The 6,096-nt window shown below is 45.5% G+C and overlaps 2 non-coding genes across 2 annotated transcripts; both read left to right on the top strand.

Moving 5' to 3' along the window:
- The first annotated feature begins 256 nt into the window (after window positions 1-256).
- On the top strand, window positions 257-359 carry LOC111534787. Its single transcript, XR_002729215.1, has one exon. It is a non-coding gene; the product is annotated as a small nucleolar RNA U13 (small nucleolar RNA).
- Window positions 360-4,012: 3,653 nt separating this feature from the next.
- LOC111534793 lies at window positions 4,013-4,176 on the top strand. Its single transcript, XR_002729217.1, has one exon. It is a non-coding gene; the product is annotated as a U1 spliceosomal RNA (small nuclear RNA).
- The last annotated feature ends 1,920 nt before the right edge of the window (window positions 4,177-6,096 follow it).

The raw sequence follows: 6,096 nt of genomic DNA, 5'->3' as shown, positions 1-6,096 counted from the left end.
CTGATACCGCTTCAGCAATGTTCCACGCAGTGTGAGGCTGAAGGGGGCCATCATGGGATGGGAACGGGTGCAGCTTGCCCCAAGTAACAGGGAAGGGGAGTGGTCTCACGTCAAACCAGCTGAACAGAAGAGGGCGGTTACAGCATGCACGAGAATGCCTGCGTGATGCTGGTGGGAATGCCTCCCAGACCTGATATTGTGCTGCAAGGTGACGGCGAATATGTGACAACTGCAGATGCACTCGTAAGAACTGCAGATGCTTTTGTAGTTCTTGAGTGTGATGATCAGGTGCTCACATGCATGTGTGAGATGTGCCACCCTCGAACCTCATTTTGAAGTCAGCACATTACTGTCTGACATGAAAACAAAAAAAACTGTAGACGCTGTTCTCCTGAGGAAATATTGAGTTATAATTGTTGTTGACCAGTTTGGCATGGGACTAAGTCTTTCCACCTTAATTTCTTCCCATGTGCCACAAGACCTTCAAGCCTTTGGTCAATACTCACTACTTCAAAGTTCGGAAAGGCCTTCTGTGAATCCAGGCTGCACGCAAATACCCACAGAGCCAGCGTTACAGACTTGTGACCCGCACAGTCACACGGGGCCCCACTCTTAGAAGGGCCCTGCACTTGTCACAATGCTCTGCCCACACCCTCTGGAAATTCAAAATACATTTTGAACAAAGGACCTACATTTTCATTTTGTACTGAGCCTGGCAAATGATGTAGCCAGTCCTGAATTCCAAGGATAGCCACTGCGTTCTCAGACCTCACTTCTTTTTCCTTCCAATTAAAACAAAGTTTCAAGTCTGTTGCTGGTCATGGCAGAACCATCCGAAATCAGGAACTGAACTCAGAGCTGCGAGCTTGGTCTACCTGGAGGAGGAGTTCCTCTCCCTCGGCCAGGACTCGCTGGAAAAAGACTCTGGAGAAGAGGGTGGGGAGCTGTGGTGGGGCCCAGCTCTGCGCCTTCAGATATTTTAACTAGGAGTCAAGGAACCCTGCCATGCCCCACAGTCTGGTGACAATATTTGTCTCTCTGCCAGAAGCACAACTTAAACGTCTCTATCTTCCGGTCCTAGGGAAGCTATTTCATTCTGATCAATTTGGCCTGCATTTAATGGATAGTCCTATGCTCAGAAGGGTGTTATATGAGCCCCAGCACAGAAGGGGCTAGTGGTAGAGTGTGAAGACACATTGTCCCACAGTTCTCAGGGACATTATTGGGACAACCGGGGCAATTTGAGTATAGACTGTATATTTGACACTATTCTTGTATCAATGTCTGTTTTCTTGGGTGTGATGAGGGTCTTTCTGGTTATGTAGGAGGATGCTCCTTGTTTTGGTAGACACATTCTAAAGAATTTACAGGTGAAATTCCATGAAGTCTGCAACTTACTTCCAAATGTTCTGGGAGAAAATGATACATGTAATATATATGTTTACATGAGAGTTTTCCTCTGAAATCTCTAGATTCTAAAGTCTAAAGATTCTCTAATAATGGATTTATTGTGCATTGTGCAACATTGGAGCTTTGAGGTTGGAGTAATCTCTATTTCATGCTGGCTTTCGTCCATGTTGGCTATGGAAGTTTGCAGTCATTTCTTTATTAATGAAAACTGACAAGTGGACACTATTACCACCTTGTATTGATCAGACTTTACCAGAGGAAATCCAGGATTCTTCGCATGGACAACTGTGTCAATAAAAACAAATTCCCTCTGAGAAAATAAAAATAAGTAATAAAGACTTAGGTTGGGCATGGTGGTTCACACTTGTAATTCAGCAGTTTGGGACACTGAAAAAGGAGAATCACCTGAGCCCAGGAGTTCGAGACCAGCCTAGGCTACGAAGCAAGACTCCGTCTCTACAAAAAATAAAAATAAAGACTCTCTCTCTTTCTCACATAGCTTTATCTATCTAATGTATCTTATCTATCATCTATCTACCTATCCATCTATCTGTCTATCTATCATCTGTCTATAAAGAGAGAGAAGAGGGAGACAGATAAATAAAGCAAATATGGAGAAATGTTATTGATTGGTGAGACTGGTTGAAAGTATATATATTTTTTCAATTTTTCTTTGGCTTGAAGTCCTTCTAAATAAAATGTTGGGAGGGAAAATACACTATTTCTCCCGATGAGGTTGTCATCACTGGGAGATAAGATGTCTATCATCTTACTTTGGGTTACCCCAGCCAGAAGCAGATCCTGAGATAAAGGTTCAAGTGCAACTTGTTTATTCAGTAAGTGATCCAGGAAACAGCAGTGGAGAAGTGAGGTGGGAGAACGCAACCAATAAGGAGAATATCATCAAGTCTTTGCCATCATCAAGTCAAGGGGACTTCACACCTGGGAAACTCTGGAGTCACATAGAATGTCTCGGGTGAGAGCCGGGGTATTTATACCCAGTGCAGTCACAGGATGGGGGCTGCCCCTATGGGTATGGCAGCCAGAGAAGGCCCCGAGCAGTAGGTATTCGGGCCGAGCAGTAGTAAGGCCTGGCGTCTGCTCCACAATATTCCATCCATTCATTCAATCGACTTCCACCTAATGGATCCAGGTCCAGGACCTCACTAGGCACTGGGGAAATAGTCCTCATGAAGACAGATACAACCTCTGCTCCCACAGGAGAATGAGAACAAGTGGGGAAAACAAACAAAAACCAGGTAAACAAATATTGACAACAGAGGGGAAATTTCAATTCACGTAGTCATCTAATCATTGAACTTTTAGTAAGCACCTATTGTGTGTTGGTCATAATTCCAAACATAGGGAATATATAGATGAAACAAGAATTGTAAGTACTTAAGCAATTCATGCATTTTTTTTTCTTGAATGGAAACAATCTAGTTGAAGTCCTCACAGCTCCAGAGGGGTGAGACACTGAAATCCAGCTGTAAGGATATTTAAAGAACAGGCCCATTGCTTACATTTAGCTAGAAAAGCCCCTCTCTCCACCCCATCCACCATCCTCCCAGGGTGCTAACTCTAGCCTGAAAACTGATCCCAAGGACTGCCCTTCAATTAACTGAATTTTCTCCTGAAACAATGGCAGCAGAAGGGTACACTCTGGGCCAAGCATGGTAGCTCACACCTGTAATCCCAGGACTTTGGGAGGCTGAGGCAGGTGGATCACTTGATGCCAAGAGTTTGAGACCAGCCTGGCCAACACGATGAAACCCCATCTCTACTAAAACTACAAAAATTAGCTGAGCATGGCAGTACATGCCTGTAGTCCCAGCTACTTGGGAGGCTGAGGCAGGAGAATCACTTGAACCTGGGAGAAGGAGGTTTCAATGAGCTGAGATTGTGCCACTGTACTCCAACCTGGGAGACAGAGCAAGACTCTGAATGAAAAAAAAAAAAAAAAAACAAGGGCATACTCTGGCTCTGCTCTCAAGTCCCAGGCTCTTCTGGGTTTTGTGGTGCCTGTAAGAATCTTGACTCTCCCCAGAGGAAAGAGGGCACCTGGGGTCCAGCTGTGAACAATCACACCACCTCCCTTTCTGCCTGGCTACCTTGGAGACTCCCAAACGTCGCCCCCTTGTCATCTAAAATTAGAGACATCCACAAAATCTGGTTCAACTCCCTCCTGAACACTAAATGAATAATTTGTACTAGAGTCATCATTTAACTGATGATGGCAGTATGTTGTGTGATTTCAGCATCAAACACATTGCACTTCCGTCATCATGTCCATCGGGCAACAAAGACAGAGATGAGGTTACATCTCATCTCATGCCTCTCAGAGGTGAGGCATGTGTTACAAACATCAAACGCTGAGCTTTGGGTAGTTGCTGCCATTTTTTATTTGCTTTTCTGTTTGTTTTGTTTTTAATGTCAGGCACAGGGGTTCAAGCCTATAATCCCAGCTACTCTGGAGGCTGAGGCAGGAGGATCTTTGAAATCCTTGAGCCCAGGAATTCAAGGCTGCAGTGAGCTATGATCATACCACTGCACTCAAGCCTGAGCAATATAGCAATATAGCAAGACCCTGTCTCTAAAAAATTTAACTACCTGACAAGGGAGATACTACGATCATGGAAGTGGTTTTCCCAGGGCAAGCCTTATCCATTGCACTCCAGATGTGCTGACTCCTGCAGTTTCCCCAAATGTGGGAAACTCGACTACATAATTTGTGGTAGTAGGGGACTGCGTTCATGCTCTTCCCTACTAAAAAATAAAAAGTTAAAATTAAAAGATAAATAAATAAAAATTCCACTAAACTAAAAACAAAGAAATCCAAAGGCAAGAATTAGCAGAATTATCTGCTTTGAGAATTACACACCTATTGTTCTGAGCTTGTTTCTCCAACGTAGTGTGGAACGAATCCTTTTCTTTCAGTCAAGTCTCTATTGCTTTCCTATAACTTAGATGAGGGAGACTCACACTTTTTAGAAGGAAGGCCTAGGAAAGCTATCCATCTGGGCTGTGTGTGGTTCCTGAATGGTGCCAGGCTGGCAGTAGAAGCTGTGACCTGAAGGTTGGCTCAACCCCATTCTTCACTGGGCCGTCTTTGGGCAACCCACACCCATATCCACACCCTACATTGTTCTATGTTCAAGAGGTTCCTCAAAGCCTCTCTTCTCTCTCTCCCTCTTTTTTTTTTTTTTTTTTGGTTTGAGGCAGTCTCTCTCTGTCACCCAGGCTGGAGTGAAGTCACACAATCTCGGCTCACTGCAGCCTCCGCCTCCCAGGTTCAAGCAATTCTTGTGACTCAGCCTCCAGAGTAGTTGACTACAGGCACATGCCACCACACCCGGCTAATTTTTCTATTTTTTGTAAAGACAGGATTTCGCCATGTTGGCCAGGCTGGTCTCAAACTCCTGGCCTCAAGTGATCCGCCTGCCTCGACCTCCCAAAGTGCTGAGATTACAGGCATGAGCCACTGTGCCCAGCCTCTTTTCTTTCTCGTTTGCAAATAATCTATCTCAGGGCCCTGTGGGCTCTGCATCTGTCTAGACTGTGCTCCTCATAGCTGGCCTCCAGCTGCTCCACACAGCAGTCACAGGAAGCCTCCTAAATGCACATGTACTGATGAGGGCTTCTCCATCAAGGCCATCGGCTGCTCCCTGTGCTCCCCAGGAGGAAGCCCTTACTCCTTGACACAACATCAAAACTTCCACCAGGACGCCAGCTCTCCAGCCCCAGCCCCTTCTCTTCCTCCAACTCTGCATCCTGGCAAAGAGAATTACCTGCTGAGCCTCTAACAGTCCAAGACACCTGCAAATACAGTTGCCTCTACCTGGAAAGGACTTCTTCCTTTTGCCCCCTCACCTTTCCAAACCCCTCTTTTCACGTAACCCATTTTCCCTCCTTTCTCTAGACTTTGCTTAGATGCCACCTCCTCTAGCTGGCCTTGCCTGACCCCTGACACTCGGGTGAGATGCTACCCATGGGCTCCCCAGTCACAGCAGCCAGGGATGGGTTTGTAGTTTACCTGTGTCTCACAGAGCTCCCAATGTGGAACTCAGGCTCGATAAATGTGTGAATGATAGGTGGATGAGTATGTGGATGGACGTTTGCTAGGTACTCAGTTGGCCACTGAAATGGGGTTGTTCTAGATCGGTGCTATGTAAGTGGGCGCCATCAACTGATACTGCTTGTCCACTGGCTATGATCGATTTGCAACAAATTAAGTACAGACATTGAGCGTGTTTAAAAACTTGTAAAGCACTTTAACTGAGCGCTTTTATGCTTGCTGAATCTAATAATAAAAAAACACTGAGCTCATATTTTGTATGCCTTGGTTTTATTTTTTTTTTAATTATGTCAATTTTATTTTACTGTATTGGTCTGCAATGGATTAGAAATCTCAAAAACTGGCTGGGTGCAGTAGCTCATGCCTGTAATCCCACCACTTTGGGAGGCAGAGGCGGGTGGATCACTTGAGGTCAGGAGTTCGAGACCAGCCTGGCCAACACGGCAAAAGCCCCTCTCTACTAAAAATACAAAAATTAGCTGGGCATGGTGGCAGGTGCCTGTAACCCCAGCTACTCGGGAGGCTGAGGCATGAGAATCACTTGAATCCAGGAACTGGAGGTTGCAGTGAGCCAAGATTGTGCCACAGCACTCCAGCCTGAGCAATAGAGC

This window comes from Piliocolobus tephrosceles, chromosome 2 (assembly GCF_002776525.5).
Source record: "Piliocolobus tephrosceles isolate RC106 chromosome 2, ASM277652v3, whole genome shotgun sequence".
NCBI classification, from domain to species: domain Eukaryota; kingdom Metazoa; phylum Chordata; class Mammalia; order Primates; family Cercopithecidae; genus Piliocolobus; species Piliocolobus tephrosceles.
Note: the sequence above shows the minus strand (reverse complement) of the source record. Positions and strands in the feature narration are given on the sequence as shown.